Source organism: Myotis lucifugus, unplaced genomic scaffold, assembly GCF_000147115.1.
Source record: "Myotis lucifugus unplaced genomic scaffold, Myoluc2.0 scaffold_964, whole genome shotgun sequence".
NCBI classification, from domain to species: Eukaryota; Metazoa; Chordata; class Mammalia; order Chiroptera; family Vespertilionidae; genus Myotis; species Myotis lucifugus.
In genome coordinates this window covers 22,897-42,888 of record NW_005872012.1, presented here as the reverse complement: position 1 = coordinate 42,888, position 19,992 = coordinate 22,897, and the positions used below count along the sequence as shown (strand labels likewise).

Genomic DNA, 19,992 nt, shown 5'->3' with positions numbered 1-19,992 from the left:
GATTTAATGGCTCTAACGACGATTCAGCGCAGAGGAAGATGAACACATTGATCGTGTAGCTTCCTCACAGTTTCTCTCTCACTTTGTACGGTTTACATGTTCGGTCCGTGACACTTTCAAGTTGCCAGCTACCATAAGCACGAAGCTTTTTTTTTTAATGGCCAATACCTATGATTACAAGCAACTTCAGTTTGTTACTTTGTATTGGTTCCACATAATACGTCAAAAGTCAATACACATTTACAATTAGCTGACGCGGTTGCAGAACTCTATAACACCATGTTGTACGTTCCAGACCAAAAAAAGAAAGGTTACTAAGAAAAAATAAATTTACATTCTGTGAACAGTCTATTCGTAAAAGAACACAGAATTGTTACTTTGGTTTAAAAACTTCAGTAGCAAAAGAGTTTTCATCTTTAATCACGAATCTTTTTAAACTCTTCTAATATGCCAAATTTCTAAGGACATAAATAGATAATGGACAATAATTAGCTAATGTAAAGTTAATTCAGGGGACAGAAATGGTTTAGGTCAATTAGGTAATCACAGGGTGGACATTACCAGTCCACTGCCTATACCTTACCTGGTTATTTTTTTGGCCCAAGTGGCAAATCAGGACTGTCCTGCTACTGGCCATGCTGAAATGTGATGGCATAGGTGTCAAGGAAATCAGGATAAAAAGTTGAGGGAACTGGTTCTCTGGTTCTTGCCTTAGCTCTGTCAACAGACACACACACACACACACACACACACACACACACACACACTCCCACTGCAGTGGAATAAAACAGAGAATTTTTCAACCAGCCGCAGAGATGGGGAGAGAAGCTGGAGTCCTAGTTCTACCAGCTGTGAGCCCTGCTATGTCAGGCCTCAGTTGCCATAGCATTCAAGTAAGGAAGCTGGATAATGAATTCTTACATGCTCTTCACATTAAAAGTAATACAATTCGCTGGTCCTGAAATGGCTCAAACGATTGAAATAAAGATACCACCATTTCACTAAAACAAACTAATACATGGAAAATTAAAGCAAGTTTCAGCCAGCACATGACTGTAGGAAAATGTTCAAGCCCCAGCTGAAACTTCACGTTCTCCTGCTCTGTGAAGGTGACGGCATGGACTGAATCTCCATGCAAAAGATTTCTCCCAACTGCACGTTGGAAACACTACCCATGTGGGTGTCTCCGGCTGCTTCTCCTGCAAGGGATCCATGAGTTACACTAGCATCCTAGTGCCGTGACGGCACCATTCCGACATGATCCTTTGGCTTTAAGTTTGGCTTTAAGTTTGGCTTAGTGCAGGCATCAGAGATGATAAATACTAGACAGACTCTGTGTGGCCTTTATTCTAACGCAGTGTTTCCTAAAACATGCCATGAAATACTCATGGAAAACTGATCCATGGTCCACACATACAGGGTGGGCAAAAGTAGGTGTGCAGTTGTGGGTATGCGAAACAGAGTTTATTCTTGCATTATTATTTATTAATTACTAGAGGCCCGGTGCACAAAAATTTGTGCACTTGGGGGGGGGGGGGGGTCCCTCAGCCTGGCCTTTGCCCTCTCGCAGTCTGGGACCCCTCAGGGGATGACCACCTGCTGGCTTAGGCCCACTCCCTGGGGGATTGGGCCTAAGCTGGCAGTCAGACATCCCTCTGGCAGCCCGGGAGCCCTCAGGGGATGTCCACTTGCCAGTGGGGAGCAGGCCTAAGCTGCAGTCGGACATCCTTAGCGCTGCTGAGGAGGCGGGAGAGGCTCCCACCAGCACCGCTGTACTGGCAGCCATCAGCCTGGCTGTAGCTGAGCAGAGCTCCCCCATGTGGGAGCGCACTGACCACCAGAGGGCAGCTCCTGCATTGAGCGTCTGCCCCCTGGTGGTCAGTGTGTGTCATAGTGACCAGTCATTCCCAGTCTTTCTGCTGTTAGGGTCAATTTGCATATTACCCTTTTATTATATAGGAGTGCCTGGCCAGTCTGGGTGAGGGGTTGATGGCTGTTTGCAGGCTGGCCACAGCCCCTTCAGGGTGGGGGTCTCCAGGGTGCCTGGCCAGTCTGGGTGAGGGGCTGAGGGCCGTTTTCAGGCTGGCTAAGCCCCCCCAGCAGGGACCCTCACCCTATGAGGGTGTGGCCAACCTGGGTGAGGGGCTGATGGCTGTTTGCAGGCTGGCCATAGCCCCCAGCCACCCAAGTTCCCAGTGGAGGCTGGCTGGAAACAGGTATCTGGGATTTATTTGTCTTCTATAATTGAAACTTTGTTGCCATGAGTGGAGGCCACAGCTGGCTCAGGGCAGGCGGGAAGCTTGGCTTCCTCCATTGCCCAGGCAACCAAGCCTCCTGCTTGCTCCAGCTCCGAGGCTGCCAACCGCCATCTTGGTTGGGTTAATTTGCATATAGTCGCTCTGATTGGCTGATGGGTGTGGCTTAGGGCATAGCAAAGGTATGGTCAATTAGCATCTTTGTCTTTTATTAGTGTAGATTGTATTATTTTCCATACGGGCCATTGTAAACCCACTTTTGCCCTACCCTGTATATGCTGTTTCTCTCTGGAAGATTCTCAGAGCACATTATAGGCCAGTGCAACATGTTCCTAAAACTTATCTGAAGATATCTTAAATATTCCAGATTATGGTTTGAGGTTTGAGCATATACCTCTGAACTCATCTTAGCATCAGACAAAAGACGAGGCTTAAATATGGGCTCTGTCATTTATACCCTTATCCTCAGTGGAAAATGGGGACAGTCATCCTTATCTTGCAGATCTGTTGTGAGAAAAATAGGGCTCTGTATTTAAAATACACCCTAAATGTGTGGCCTGCAATAGACTCCAATAAACTGTAGCTGTTGCTGCTGTTATTGTTGGTGTTGTCATTATGTTGATTCTTTCTAAAACCTTCAAATGGAGAATTCAGTATGTGAATATAAAAAGAAAGGAAAAGAGGCAGAAAGAACAGCTAACTTGAATGTTCATTTACACTGGAGAAACTCTCTTTCCAGAAATTAGAAGGAATGAGAAAAAGTCAGGAAGACTGCAGGCCCACGGCCTGAGGTGATAGGGATAATGCGGTTGGCCCCCAGCTTCTGCAGTTTCTGGGCTTTCACTGGAGTAGAATTCATCTAGCGATGTGGGAGCCGTCTTTCCTTAGGGCTCTCTCAGTGCTCCGGATTGTAATGTAACACACGTGTTGCCTGCAGATAGCCTTCTCTTCTGCCCCAAACAAGTCTGAGCCTCACAGTACTCTAAAAGAATGAGCAGTGATTTCTAAAATAATGGACTCAATTTTCTTCTTTTAAAATCCTTGAGAATGTGCTCCTACCGCACTCACAGGCACTTTCGGGCCCGGTATGTACTCGCTCTTAGTTTATCTCAGAATAAATACTCCGCATACGTCAAATGTTTTATTCAAGAACCCTAGAGAGCTCACGGGGCCTCTACGGCTATGACTGGGGACAGCCGAGCACCTGGCTGCATGTTGCGGCTGCACTTTCTGGACACTTTCTGTGATGCACTCCAGCTGCCTTTGCCTGGCTTTGCCGCAGCTCAGTTAGATTACAATGAACGTGCTGCTCCCCCAGCGTGGAAACTGTCCATTTACAGAGAGTTGTCCTGGCTGTAAATTGGTCCGATGGCCGCTCTCCAAACGCAGGGTCACTCAGGATGAAATGGGGTCTAGAGTAATGTCAATGACAAACACATAAAGCAATGCACCTGACACATGGCAGGTACTGGGGAGACAGGTAGACTTTTAGAACTGTATTTGTGTGTGTGTGTGTGTGTGTGTGTGTGTGTATTTTGATAGCCATAGACAAAATTTGCAAAGAGACAAATATATTTTCTATTAGGAAAGGATTTGTTTATTCTGTTTAACTTTATCAGGGGAAATGACTTTATGTGTTCTGCGTTTCAAAGGGTTATTTGAAATTGGTCAGGGATATTTTGTCTATATGCCTATATAGCACAAGAAGTCCTCCATGTTGTCACTAAGTTCTGTGGCTTTAAGAGAAATGACATGTAATCAAACCAATTTTACCAGAGGCTAATAGACAGACACCAGAGTTAAGTTCCTGCGGCATCTATCAGCGTCATAATGTGCCTGCTGAAGGAGAGGGCGTTATCCGAGAACCTGCTGCATGTGGACATTGACAGCTGTAGTAATAACAACTACGTATTGAGCACCTACTACGTGCCAAGAACTGGGCGATGTCTTTAAGTACAGTAAGCTCAGCTCTCAGAGAAACCCCACATCCCGGACCTTTAAGAAACTGCCCAAGTCCACAGGCTGCAAGTAGAAGCGGGCTGGCCTGCATGACTCCCATGACCTCGCCTAGACACCAGGCTTCCACATTAGGCCTCAGCAATAAGCACCAAGACAAAGCATATCCCCAGTTTGTGAGATCTGGGGAAAAACAAAGCAGCTAATGTCACAAATAAATGAGTAAATGAAAAGAAGGGATTTGGATTCAACATATACGCTATACTCAACTCTTTCTGTTCCTAATATTCTGGCAGGCGGAGTTGGAATGTGTGAGCTAGTGAGAGATGAGCTGAACTAATGGGTAATTGCTACTTTATGGATGGAAATTAGAATTATGCAGATCTCAGCGATTTCTTCTCATTGTTGCAACTTGAAATGCAAACAGCATACAGTTGAGAAATGTTGTGATGACTGTTACACTGACCTAGTTAGGACATTGGTTATACAGAATTAGGACAACTGAGCACTTGGAACTGCTAGGGACTGTGGAGATCCTCTAGTACAGGGGTAGGCAAACTTTTTGACTCGAGGGCCACAACTGGACCGGAGGGCCGGAACAAAAGCATGGACGGAGTGTTTGTGTGAACTAATATAAATTCAAAGTAAACATCATTACATAAAAGGGTACGGTCTTTTTTTTTTTTAGTTTTATTCATTTCAAACGGGCCGTAGTTTGCCCACGGCTGCTCTAGTACGACTCACTCCCTGCTCCCACAGAGGGAGAGCTGAAGCTCAGAGAAGTGGCTCACAGGAGAGAATGTGTTTAGACACAACCAGCACAGCAGATCCAGCCTGGGCAGCGTGCATGGAGACAGAAAGCACACGCACTCCTGGCATGGACCTCCAACCAGCTACTTACAAGGACCCAGAGAAAGACATTTAATCTGAGACTTAGTTTTCCCAAATATAAAATGGGGATAAGGATGCCTACTTTGTTAGTTGTATTATATGTTGTATTAAATACTTATAAAGCAAGTGGCACTTGGAGCCACACAATAAATGATGCTTATAATATAGATAGGGAATTTGTCTTTATAGAAATACTAGAGGCCCGGTGCACAAAATTTGTGCACGGGGGTGGAGGAGTGTCCCTCAGCCCAGCCTGCACCCTCTCGCAATCCTGGACCACTGGCTCCTAACTACTCGCCTGCCTGCCTGCCTGATCGCCCCTAACTGCCTCTGCTTGCCAGTCTGATCACCCGTTAACTGGTCCCCTGCCGTACTGGCCACCCCCTAACTGCTCCCCTGCTGGCCTGGCCGTCCATAACTGCCTCTGCCTCGGCCCTCGCCACCGTGGCTTTATCCGGAAGGACATCTGGAAGGATGACTGGAATATGTCTGGTCTAATTAGCATATTCCCCTTTTATTAGTATAGATTAATTGCAATAGGACTTTTACTCCAGTAAATTCCTATGGGCTTCTATTAAAAGTGTGATAAGGGAACAATCACATTCTCCTATTCAGTGCTTTAGCAGCTAAAATAAAGGTCTGTTTTGGCAAAAGGGCATTCTCTGGTTTCTTAATGAAGAATAAGAAATATTAGTTGTAAAATGTGTTGTCTGTTCTTTTAACCTACGTGTGTGTCAGAGGAGCCCCCTCTGAGTCTTTGCTGGAACAGGATCCCTTTAATGAGAGGCACCTTCTCAATTTCCGCGGTGTCAGCAAAACTCCAAACTCCCCTTCAATCTCAAGGACAGAAATATTCCACAATAATACTTTCTCATTTTGATACAATATGATAAAATGTCAAAATAACTATTTTGCACACAATAAATTTCTGCTGAATATATCAAATGCAAAATGAGCCTATAGTCCTATACCTTTTGCAACTCCTCAAAAATGTACGACAGTGTCCTTGGGATAATGCCTCTGTCGCTGTAGCGCTCTGCCCCGCCCGTGATGGTGAAGGTCTTACCGCTGCCTGTTTGCCCGTATGCAAAGATGGTGCCATTGTAACCGGCCAGGACACTACAAGAAGAAATGACACATTGTTAACATCAAAATAGGCTAATTGCATTTGTATTAAATGGCTCATATTATAAAAGCAGCCACCGGATTCACCACTATTGAAGACATCGATAGGGATGTTTGTACTCGTAGATGTGCGTATCTAGACAGATTTACTTTTTGACCCAAGAACATCAGCATAATGACCTTCTTCTCTCAGAAAAGACCCGCAACAAAAATGGGGCCAGGCATCTTAAATATTTTCTTTGTTAAAAAATTATATTTTTAAATTTTAGGGTGGTTTTGTATTTACAGAAAAGTTGCCAAGATAGTACAAAGAGTTCACATACACCTCATACCCACTTTCCCCAATGTTCCCCTATTGTCATTTACCACAACTAATGAATCAATATTGATACATTATGACAAACTTTATTAAAATGTCCTTGGTTTTTACTTAATGTCTTATTCTTTTCAGCCTTAATAAGATATAATTGCCATACAACATGTGCAAGTTTAAGATGTGCAATGTGATGATTTGATGTGAAATCAATGTCAAGACTAATGTTGAATTAGTGTTTGGGGTATCTTTGGATAAAGCTCCAGAAGTGTAATCACTGGGTTTCAAGGCAGGTCCCTTTTTAATCTTTTGAGAAAGCTCCATACTATTTTCCATAGTGGCCGCACTAATCTGCATTCCCACCAACAGTGCCCTAGTGTTCCCTTTTTGCCACATCCTCGCCAACACTTGTTGTTTGTTAATTTATTGATGATAGCCACTCTTAACAGGTGTGAGGTGATGTCTCATTGTGGTTTTATTTTGCAGTTGTCTGATGATTAGTGACATTGAGCACCTTTTCATATGTCTATGGACCATCTGTATGTCCTCTTTGGAGAAGTGTCTATTCAGATCCTTTACCCATTTTTAAAATTGGATTTTTTTTTAGTGTTGAGTAGTGTGAGTTCTTTATAAGTTTTGGATATTAACCCCTTATCAGATGTGTCATCAGAGAATATGTTTTACCATTTAGTAGGTTCTTTTTTATTTTGTGATGGTTTCCTTTGCTGTGCAAAAACTTTTTAGTTTGATATAATCTCATTTATTTTTTTTCTCTTTTATTTGTTTCCCTTGCCTGAGGATGGATGGATATATATATATATATATATACACACATATATATGTATACCAGTATATATACACATATATACATATATACACACATATGTTTTATATATATTATATATTATATATTATATATTATATATTATATATTATATATTATATATTATATATTATATATTATATATATATATCCATATCCATATCCCTATGGTTATTGCAGCATTATTTACAATAACTATAGAAGTAACCCAAGTGCCCATCAATACACGAGGGGATTAAAAAAGTTGTGGCACATATATACAATGGAATATTACTCGACCATAAAGAAGAATGAAATCTTACCATTTGCAACAGCATGGGATGGACCTAGACCTAGAGGGTATTATGCTCAGTGAAATAAGTCAGAAAAAGACAAATACCATATGATTTCACTTATGTGTGAAATACAAAGAACAACATAAAGGAACAAACAAAATGGAAACAGATTCATAGAAATAGAGAACTGGTGGTTGCCAGAGGGGAGAAAATGTTGAGGCACTAGGTGAAGGAGGTGAAAGGACTAAGAAGCACAAACAGGAAGTTACAAAATATCTAGGGGAAGTGAGTAAAGCATAGGAAATGCGGTTAATAATATTGTGGTAATTATGAATGGTGTCAGTTGGGAACTGGAAACATCATGGTGAACGCGATGTAAAGCATATGATTGTCTAACCACTAAGCCGTACTCCCCAATTCAATACATAATTAAAAAAACAAACTAATGCCATATCCCTATGTTTTCTTTCTTTTTTTTTAAAATATTTTTTATTGACTTTTTACAGAGAGGAAGGGAGAGGGATAGAAGTTAGAAACATCAATGAGAGAGAAACATCAATCAGCTGCCTCCTGCACACCCGCTACTGGGGATGTGCCCGAAACCGAGGTACATGCCCTTGACCAGAATCGAACCTGGGACCTTTCAGTCTGTAGGCGGATGCTCTATCCACTGAGCCAAACCGGTTAGGGCACCTATGTTTTCTTTTAGAAATTTTAGTTTGGGGTCTTTTGTCTTTAATCTATTTTGAGTTAATTATAGTGAGTGGTGTAAGACAGGAGTCCAATTTCATTCTTTTGCATGTGACTATCCAGTTTTTCCCAGCACCATTTATCAAAGAGTCTATCCATCCTTTCTCCTTGTAGTATTCTTGGCTAACTTGTCAAATATTAGTTGACTATATATGTATGGGCTTATTTCTGAGCTCTTGATTCTGTTCCATTAGTCTATGTGTCTGTTTTCTGTACCAGTACCAAATAATTTTGATTACCATAAGTGTGTAATATAGTTTGAAATCAGGAAGTGTGATACCTCTAGCCTGGTTCTTCTTTCTCGGGATTGCTTTAGTTGTTCGGGGTCTTTTGTGGTTCCATATGAATTTAGGATTTTTTTTCTATTTCTGTGAAAACTGCCATTAAATCTATAGGTAGCTTTGGGTAGTATGGCCATTTTAACAATATTCTTCCAATCCACAAACATGGGATAGCTTTCAATTTATTTGTGTCTTCTTCAATTTCTTTCATCAATGTTTTGTAATTTTTCACTGCCTTGTTTAGATTTATTCCTAAGTATTTAATTGCTTTTGATGCTGTTGTAATTGTATTTTAAAAAATTTCTTCTTCAAATACTTTATTGTTACTGTATAGAAACACAGCTGATTTTGTATGCTAATTTTGAATCTTGAAACTTTCCTGAATTGGTTGATTAGTTCTAAGAGTTTTTTGGTGGAGTCTCTGGCATTTTTCACATCTAAGATTGTATAATCTGCAAACAGAGACAATTTTACTTCTTAGACAACAATTGGATGCCTTTTATTTTTATTTCTTGCCTAACTGTTCTGACAAGAATTTCAAGTACCATGTTAAATAGGAATGGTGAGAGGGTACCCTGGTCTTGTTCCTGATTTCAGTGGGAAAGATTTATAACATTTCACCATCTAGCATAATGTTAGCTATAGGTCTGTCATATATGGCCTTTATTATATTGGGGTATATTCCTTTTATACCCAATTTGTTGAGCGTTTTTATTACATAAAAATGTTGATCTTTTTAAAAATTTCTGTACCTATTAAAATGACCATTGGTTTTTATCTTCTGTTCTATTAATGTGGTGTATCACATTTATTGCCTTGTGCATGTTGAACCATCCTTGCATTCCAGGGATGAATCCCACTTGATCATGGTGTATGATACTTTTAATGTGCTATTGAATTCAGTTTGCTAGTATTTTGTTGAGAATTTTTCTATCCATTTTCAGAGAAATTGGTCTGTAGTTTTGTATTTTTCTTTTTTTCTAGTGTCTGGCTTGTTAAAAGGGTAATACTGGCCTCATAAAATGAGTTTGGAAATGTTCCCTCATCTTCAATTTTTTTATAAGAGTTTGAGAGTAATTAGCATTATTTTAGAAATGTTTGGTAGAATTTATCAGTTAAAACCATCTGGTTTTAGGCTTTTCTTTGTTGGGAGGTTTTTGATTACTGATTTAATCTCCTTACTTGCTATTGTTCTGTTCAAATTTTTATTCACAATTTAGTCTTGGAAGGTTGCATGTTTCTAGGAATTTATCCATTTATTCTAGATTATCCAACGTTTTTGGCATATAATGTTCATGGTAGTCTCTTATAATCTTTTGTATTCCTGTTGTGTCAATTATAATGTTTCCTCTTTTAGTTCTGATTTCATTTATTTGGGTCTTCTTTCTACGTAGTCTAGTTGAAAGTTTGTCAATTTTGCTGAACTTTTCAAAAAAGCAAGCTCTTAGCTTCATTGATTTTTTAATAGTTTTTCTAGTCACTATTTTGTTTATTTCTATTCTGGTCTTTGTTATTTTTTTTCTTCTGCCAACTTTGAGCTTAGTCCTCATTTATCTAGTTCATGAGGTATATATTTAGGTTACCTGTGAGCTTCATTTTTCTTAATGTAGGCACTTAGAGCTATAAACTTCCATCTTAGAACTGCTTTTGTTGCCTTTCATAAGTTTTAGTATGGAGTGTTCCCATTTTTCTTTAAAAGTATTTTTTATATACCTTTTGACTTTCTTGACCTATTGGTTGTTTAAGAGTATGTTGTTTAATTTCAACACATTTGTGGATTTTCCAGTATTCCTCCTATTATTGATTTTTAGTTCATACCATTGTGGTCATAAAAAATACTTGGCATAACTTTAATTGTATTAGATTTGCTAAGGTTTTTTTGTGATCTAAAGATGATTTATCCTAGAGAATGTTCCATTTCTGCTGAAGAAGAATGTGTATGCTGCTGATGATAAGTGGAATGTTCTGTATTTATAGGTTAAGTGCATTTTTCTAAGGTACAGTTAACACCCAATGTTTTCTTATTGATTTTCTGTGTGGATGAATTATCCAATGTTGAAAGGGGAGTATTGAATTCCACTATTATAATAATATTTTTTCATTCATTCTCCCTACATATCTGTTAGTATCTATTTAATATATTTAGGTGCTGCCTTTTTTAGATGAATATGTATTTATAATTGTTATATACACATAATGAATTGACTTTTTATTATTATATAACTAGAGGCCCGTTGCATGAAGATTCGCGCAATAGGCCTTCCTTACCCTGGCTGCCGGCACCGGTTTTCCTCTGGCACCCGCGACCCAGGCCTTTGGTCTGGCCACAGCGGAGAAACCAAGCCTCGAGCCAAGCAAGGCTTGGCTTCTCCACTCGGGCTGCAGCAGTGAGGCTTGGCTTCTCCACTCCGGCCGCAGCAGAGAAGCCAAGCCTCTTCAGTCTTCAGTTGTCTTCAGTCTCCGCTCCACACCTGCATATGCAAATTAACTGCCATCTTTGTTGGGTTAATTTGCATACTCATCCTGATTGGCTGGTGGGCATAGCAGAGTGACACCAATTTGCATGTTTCTCTTTTGTTAGTGTAGATGACTTTCTTTGTCTCCTTGTTCCAGTTTTTGGCTTAAAGTCTACTTTGTATGATATAAGGATTGCTACTCTTGCTTTCTTTTGGTTTCTTTTTGCATGAAATACTTTTTTCCATCCCTTCACTTTCTGTCTATGTGTGTCCTTAAATCTGCAGTGAGTTATTTATAGGTAGCATATACCTGGCTCTTGTCTTCTAATTCATTCAGTCACTCTTTGAATTTTGATTGGAGAATTTAACCCATTTACATTTAAAGTAACTATTGATAGGTAAGGATTTATTAATGCCATCTTATTCATTGTTTTCTTGTTGTTCGGTTTCTTTGTTCCTTAGTTCTTCTTTTGCTTGCTTGCTTTGTGAATTGATGATTTTTCCTAAAGTATGTTTTGATCCTCTTTTCTTTGTCTTTTATGTTTCTTCTATTGGTTTTGTTTTGTGTTTACCACAGGCCTATGTAAAATGTCTTATAGCTATAACAGTATATATTAAGCTGATAATAACTTTGATCACATACCAAAACTCTGCCTTTACTGTTTATCCCAATGTTTCATGTTTTGATGTCACAATTTACCTCTTTTTATATTGTGTATTCAGTAATAAATTATTGTAGCTATAGTTTTTAATATTTTCTCCTTTGACCTTTATATTAGAATTAAGTGATTAATGCATCACCATATCACAGTATTAGAGTATTCTGAATTTGACTATATAATTACCTTTCCCAGCATTTTTATATTTTCATATATTTTTATGTTACTAATTAGTGTCCTTTCACTTCAACTTGAAGAACTCTTTTCAGAAACTTAAAGGAGTTAGTAAAAGAAGTGACCAGAGGCATTACTCCTATGTGGTTCAACTTTCCACACATTTAAGAGACTTAATAATTTTTCTCCATGTGAATACTCTTGGAGCTGGAACTACTATGGTGAATTTAGATGAATAATTATAGAATCTTTCTGCTCAACATAATTTATTGCCCATGATATAGCAATGTCCCATTAGCAATATCATTTGGATATGTGATATTTCTTGGCCATAACTGCTGTAGGTAAATGAAGCCTATAATGTTAAGTTCAAACCTTAAACATTTTTCATAAAGAACTTTCGAAAATATTTGGGCATTCTGTGTCTTAAAAAGCAAAGAATACAGAGAACAAATGAGCATTTCATTTTGACTTCTTTAGCTAAGCCTATGAAAAGTGAGTGCTACAGTGTGCTACACTGTCACCTGCTGACTACTTTTTATAGATAAATCTGTCTCAGTTGTCCTAGTATACCTGCCCCTGAGATGTGCTCCTTTTCCCTACACCTGCTATGGGATAGAAAACTAGATGGTAAAAATTGACGGGGCTGTGTAAAATAAAAAGGATCTATAGAACACCGACAGAACAACATACTCACTCTATGGCTGTTTATTACTGTAATATAATAAATAATTAATGTAAATGGGCAAAATTTGTCTCCTGTTCCTATTCTCTAGAGCCATTTATCCCAACTCAATCTTGTGTGCCCTCTCCATTAGGCACTGGGCAATTTCATATGTTTCTAGTCTCATCTTCCTAAGGGGAGATACTAATTTAAAATAAGGAGAAGTGGTGGATTAAGTATCTTTGTAAATCCATGGCCCTGGCCAAGTAGCTCAGTTGGTTGGAGCATTATCCTGATACACCAAGGTGGCAGGATTGATCCCCAGTCAGGGAACATACAAAAATCAACTAATGAATGAAGAAATAAGCAGAACAATAAAACTCTGTGTGTGTGTGTGTATGTGTGTGTGTGTCCACTCCCCACTCTTTCTCCCTCCCTGCCTCCCTCCCTCCTTCCCTCTCTCTTGAAAAGAAATGAAAATCCATCCCCCACAGAACAATGATAACAGAGGAAAAACTGTCAAAATCAACTTTTTAAGAACCCTGGAAGTTATCTAAAGGTTCACAGGAAACTAAACAGTACTCACTTAAGAAAAATGGCCGAATCTCATTAAGAACAGTAAGATTTATGGTGTTTTAACTTGACCATTCCCATTGCCTTCTCCCCAGCTCTGTGGTAGCCTTGAAAAACAACATCTTTGCAACCACAGAGGCTAGCAACTATGGGGGGGTATATGTTTGGAGGTTCCCCAAAAGCCCAAAGAATTGCACTTCTCTGATCAGCCTGGCAGCTCCCAGGAAAAGTCTCACTCACAGCATTTGTCACTGTTTGTCCTGAGTCAGAGTTCACTATAAACAGTTTTATCTCCATGGTGTTTTTGAAAAAGATCATAACAAGTGTTTAATATCACAGTTGCCTTAGGCTGCAATATCAGCAAGGTAAACAAATAGGTGAATAAATCTATAATAATAAAAGCATAATATGCTAATTGGACCGGACGTCCTTCCGGACGACCTTCCGGATGAAGCCGCAGTGGTGAGGGCCGAGGCAGAGGCGGCCTCTGTGGCAACAGGGGCCAAGCCCCTTGCACAAATTTTGTGCATCGGGCCTCTAGTATAACAATAAAAGTCTGTGAAACACAATGTTTGTAAGAGGCTTTGAAAAGTTATAAACTATTCCTGGAATGGTAGAAGGCCACATACATGCACAGGTGTTTTGCATGGCCAGGAAAGACCTCAGAAGGTCTTTATGTGTCACCTCTGGCTGACCTTGAAACTGCAGAAGCAGGAAGTGAAGGCTAAGGCAGAGTTATAAGCTCCAGGTGCATTTAAGGAAATCTCTGTGCAGTCATTAGCTGACCACTGAGCTACTTGAACACAGATTTCAGAGGCTGCACACAGAATTCATCCAGAAAATTCACTTCACCAAACAGCAGCAGCAGCAACAATAACAAATAAAAACAATCCCTGGAAAAGGTGTGAATCTAATTTCCAAAGCTGTCACCTTATATTACTTAAAATGCTCAGTTTTTCAACAATAAGTTATGAGACAGAAAGAAACAGGAAAGCATTTCCCACACCTAGGAAAGAAAGCATTTAATAGAAACAGTTCTTGAGGAAACCCAGATCTTGGCTTCCTATATAAAGAGTTTAAATAAGCTATTATCAATCTGTTCAAAGGACAAAAGCAATGCATGATGAAAGAATTAAAGGAAAGAATGAACATAATGTCTCACATTAAAGAAAATATTAACAAAAATAGAAAGTATTTCAAAGAACCAAACAGAAATTCTGGAGTTGAAAAGTAAAATAACCAAAATAAAAATTCACTACAACAACAAATGTGAGTTGCTAAAGAAAAAAATGTTTCAATAAGAATAAATCAGTGAACTTCAAGATAGGTCAGCTGTGATTACTCAGTGTTGTGAGGATGCAGAGAAACTGGAACACTTACACATTGCTGGAGGTGATGTAAAATGGTGCAGCCGCTATGACAAACGGTTTTGTGATGTCTCAAATTTAAACATAGAGTCACCATCTGACCCAGCAATTCCAATCCCAGGTATATGTCCCTCCAGCAGACTGGAAAGCATGTGCCCACACAAAAGTTTATAATGAATGTTCATAGAAGCATTATTCATAATGGCAAAAAAATGAAAACAACCCCAATGTCCATCAGCTGATGAGTGGATAAACATGTGCCATACCCATACCGTGAGATAGTATTTGGCCATAAAAGTATAAAGTCCCAATACATGTTACCAATATGGATAAACTTTGAAAACATTGTGTTAAGTAAGATAGTCACAGAAGATCACATGTTGTATGATTTCGTTTGTATGAAATGCAAGGATAAGCAAATTCAGAGAGAAAGACAGGAGAAGAGCAGCGCCAGTGGCTGAGAGTCAGGAGAAATGGGGAGGATTGTTTATGGATATGGAACAGGGTGATGAAAATGTTCTAAAATTTGATAATCGTGATTGAAGGTTGCACATTCATACTAAAAACGACTAAACTGTATATTTTAAAGTAAAATTTTGACATGTAAATAGTATCTCAGTGAAGCTGTTAAAATAAATTCTTCTTTACTATTATTATAAACTAGAGGCCTGGTGCACAAAAATTTGTGCACTCGGGGGGGTCCCCCAGCCCAGCCTATGCCCTGTTGCAGTCTGGGACCCCTCGGAGGATGTCCACCTGCTGGCTTAGGCCCGCTCCCTGGGGGATTGGGCCCAAGCTGGCAGTCAGACATCCCTCTGGCAGCCCAGAAGCCCTCGGGGGATGTCCACTTACCAGCAGGGAGCAGACCTAAGCTGCAGTCGGACATCCTTAGTGCTGCTGAGGAGGCGAGAGAGGCTCCTGCCACCACTGCTGTGCTGGCAGCCATCAGCCTGGCTTGTGGCTGAGCAGAGCTCCCCCTGTGGGAGTACACTGACCACCAGAGGACAGCTCCTGCATTGAGCATCTGCCCCCTGGTGGTCAGTGTGTGTCATAGTGACCAGTCATTCCCAGTCTTTCTGCTGTTAGGGTCAATTTGCATATTACCCTTTTATTATATAAGATAGAGGCCTGGTGCATGGGTGGGGGCCGGCTGGTTTTCCCTGAAGGGTGTCCCGGATCAGGGTGGGGGTCCCGCTGGGTGCCTGGTCAGCCTGGGTGAGGGGCTGATGGGTGTTTTCAGGCTGGCCACACCCCCTTTAGGGTGGGGGGGTCCCCACTGGGGTGTCTGGCCAACCTGGGTGAGCGGCTGAGGGCCGTTTTCAGGCTGGCCAAGCCCCTCCAGCCATGAAAGCTCCCAGTCTCTCCGTTTTTTCTTTTTTTTTATTCTGGGATTTATTTACCCTCTATAATTGAAACTTTGTTGCCTTGAGAGGAGCTCAGAGCCGGCCAGGGCGGGCAGGAGGGAAGCCTCCTGCTCACTCCAGCTCCGTGGCCACAGTCAGCTGAAAGCAGGTATCTGGGGTTTATTTACCTTCTATAATTGAAACTTTGTTGCTTTGAGTGGAGCTCAGAGCTTCCTCCATCATTGGGGCAAGCAAGCCTCCTGCTTGCTCCAGCTCCGTGGCTGCTGGCCACCATCTTGGTTGGGTTAATTTGCATATAGTCGCTCTGATTGGCTGGTGGGCGTGGCTTAAGGCATAGCAAAGGTACGGTCAATTTGCATGTTTGTCTTTTATTAGTGTAGATTCTAAATGAGATGTTTTATTTTTATTTTAAAATTTTTTAATATTTTAATTATAGTCGATATTCAATATTATATTAGTTTCAGGTGTACAGCATAGTAGTTAGACAATCATATATACTTTACAAATTTTTCCCCCTAATATTTCCAGTACCCACCTGGCATCATACATAGTTGTTACAATATTATTGACTATATTCCCTATGCTGTACTTTACATCCCTGTGACTATTTTGTAAGTATTAATTGGTACTTCTAAATCCCTTCACCTCTTTCACCAAGTCCCCAAACCCCCTCTTTTCTGGCAACCATCACTTTGTTCTCAGTTTCTACGCATCTCTTTCTGTTTCTTTTGTTCGTTTATTTTGTTTTTTAGATTCCACATATAACTAGATGCGTTTTAACAGCAGTATTTTAAAAAGATGGAAAGATGAAATAGTAAATTTTAAAAAAAGATATGAAAACTAATGATAAACTTCAGCAATAAAGAACCCAATAGACATTTTGGGTGAGAAATATTTCTGAACTTCTATCAAAATAAAAAATGCAGGTGACTGCCTAACTCATCACAGGTAGAAACAGTTCTGATATGTAAATAAATCAGTGCTCCATAAACACAAAGCTTGATGATCAGGTGAAATCTCCAGTGTAGAATTCCTCTCCTTCCTTTTGCAAAATGCATTTTCCCTATAAATTTAAATTATAAAGCTAAGATATTTTGTCATTTCTTATTTTTTAATATTCTCATGAATAAAGCAAAAATAAAGCTTTCACCCTCTTGGAGATTATAAACTGAAGTATTACTCCACACATATCACATTTACATGTTCAAAAAAATACAGACCGTTCAGGTTTAGATTTTTACTTTTATGACTTTTTGTTTAACTAGACCCCGAGTAGGAGGAGACTGTTTGGAAGTATCGGCATAAAGTGAGACTCCTTTTTGTTTACCTAGATAAGAAGGCTTTAAGAATCTCCTTATACAATTGTAAATCACAGCAACCAACAAAAGTTATTATTGTGATCATTTAGTTCACCAAACCAGACAAATGATATCATATAGTCCCTCAAATTTGAAGACACAGCACAACTGAAAACAAACAACAAAGTAATAGAACCAGGAATTTTATAATTGGTGTCATTAGAAATCTTCTAACTACTTTCTGTCCAACAGATATCCCTCCTAAGATATTTCTAAAAGGCAGGTGTCCTCACTGTGCTTAAACACTTGCTTCATTCCTGAGCAGGACGGAATCAGAGAATCCCCGTAGGACTGCCTTCATTTTTGAGGAGAGGGGGACAGGTTGAAGTGGTACCTTAAAACACTTATTTACAAAAATTAAGAATCCCAGGAAAATACATAGTATTTCTATTTTTAGAGACTGTATATTGAAACAAAACAAATAGTTCACTCAGAAAACACAAACCAAACAATTAGTACTAAGAGCAGAATATATAAGTTAATAGAAAAAAAATAAAATATATATATATATGTTTCACTTCACGAAAAATCATTGCTTACTGTCAACAGATGAATCTGGAACAGAATAATCAAAATTAAGGCCTGCATTTTATTTTATTACTACCAGTTTTTTAAATCCTCACCTGAGGATATTTTCCCATTGATTTTAGAGTAAGTGGAAGGAAGAGAGAGAGGAGAGAAACATTGATGTGAGAGAGAAACATTGATGGGTTGCCTCCCGCATGCGACCTGACTGGGCTGGGGATGGAACCTGCAACCAAGGTATGTGCCCTGACCGGGAACTGAACCGATGACCTTTTGGCAGCGTATGGGACAACACTCCAACCCACTGAGCCACATCGGCTAGAGCAGCCCTGTATTTTAAATATATGGTTACTTTGTGACTCCATCTTGCTTTTCACAGTTTTAAAAGCCCAAGTAACTGAAATTCACTTCTTTTTGTCTGTTTTTGATTCTCAGAACAGTTCATGCCTGCCCACTGCTGCCCTCTTCCTTAGAATAAAGTCCCTCAGAAGCAGCCTCGAGCAGCTCTGGCTTTTATAAAGAATATGGTAAGTAGCCTCTTCATTGTTTCACTTTCAGGATATTTCTGAGTGTGTAATGCAGCGGCCTAAATTTTTCAGAGAAATGTGAACCAATAGCAAGTCCTAATTAACATGACACAATTCAGTTTTGCCATATATACAATTAACCTTCCCATCTGTTAAGCCAAATGAGCAAGTTATAAAACGCCCAGCAAATTTTGGTCATGGGGCATCCCCTTTGCTGTAAAAGAAGAGGGAGGGAAGAACATGGGGGACCTATCTTGTGGGGAACTTGAGAGGGCAGTAGACTTGGAGAGCTATATTTTCCTGCCCAGCAAGCTTCCTTAGTCCTTCTCCTTCTGTAATAACCCCTGCTCCCCACTCACACCCCCACCCTCCACATACACCATTCTTCAAGTTCATGAGGAACAGGCAGGTGTATGGGGCATGTGAGTCAGTCCTGGCCAATCACAACCTTATCCCATCATGGTCCGCAATCCCTGCCCATCTGTAACGAAAACACTGTTCCACGAGGTTGCTGACATGACTAAAGAAGAGCAAATAGCCCCTCCCGTACAGCTTTTGAGAAGAAAAAGGCTCTTTTTGCTGGAGTCCATGGAGCATGACTGCCAGAGGCATGTCCCCTGCCCTTCTGCACAAGGAAGTAGGGCGGGGCGAGGCCAGGTGGGTGGAGAAGGAATCCGGGCCATGGTAGGTCCCTAGTTGGAGTAGCGAAGACCCTGATTTCCACAGCTCTCCCTTCCGTTCTCTGAACTGACCTGGGTACGTGAGCCAAGAAGTCCTTTCTTTCCTTTCCGGGACTGTTAGCGGTAACCAGCAGAGCCTCACTAACCTCGAGTGTCTCGAGTAATCTGGAAAACAACTTGTGTACCAGAGGCCTCAAGCTGGCAGTGAGTCTTGCCTCCAGGCACGTTTGAACACATCTAAATGGGATGCCTGCGTGTGGGACATCTGCTCTCCAGGGTGCCACAACCTCCAGCACTCCTGTGGTCTTAGAATCTGCTTCCCAGGTGCATGGAACCCGCCTGCGCTGGGAGGCCGGGCGCGTCACTGCACAGTTATGGGGTGCCCATCACAGTCAGTCCGTGTGGACGCCGCTGCTCCCCCCAGCGGCATGGCACCCAGCCATTCACGTGGGCCACTGTGAATCGGGCCACTGTGTACGCCGGTGTGCGACATGCAGTCCTGTTTAAAATCATTTGAGTTTAGTTCCCCTGGTTTGGGCATCATCCCTTCTAGAAGCACATCTGGCAAGGCCATCCCAAGATCTCCCGCAGCTTCACCTGGATGCTATGACCTAGTGCAGTGGTCGGCAATTCGCGGCTCATGAGCCACATGCGGCTCTTTTGCTCCTTGAGTGTGTCTCTTCCACAAAATACCGACTTCTGCGCATGGGCCACGAAGTTTCAATCGCACTGTACGTGCACGCCCGCACGTGGTATTTTGTGGTATTTTGTGGAAGAGCCACACTCAAGGGGCCAAAGAGCCACATGTGGCTCGAGAGCCACAGTTTGCTGACCACGGACCTAGTGTAAATGCTGACAGGGAAATCAAGTAGGCTGCACGGCTACCCTCCGCTGACCTAAATGAAATCATCAGCCAGTTTTTGGAAAGAATACCCAAGGTGAGGATACCTACACATCCAAAATACGCTTTTTGTCA

At 40.8% G+C, this 19,992-nt stretch overlaps 1 protein-coding gene across 1 annotated transcript in view; it reads right to left on the bottom strand.

Annotated features, from left to right (window-relative positions):
• Positions 1 to 6,222, bottom strand: part of LOC102427937 (kinesin-like protein KIF6) — a 60,309-nt gene extending 54,087 nt beyond the window's left edge. The window contains exon 1 of the mRNA XM_006106985.1: positions 6,074 to 6,222. The gene's annotated coding sequence lies outside the window, so the exon portion shown is untranslated. The remainder of the gene's footprint in view (positions 1 to 6,073) is intronic.
• Between the last annotated feature and the right edge of the window lie 13,770 nt (positions 6,223 to 19,992).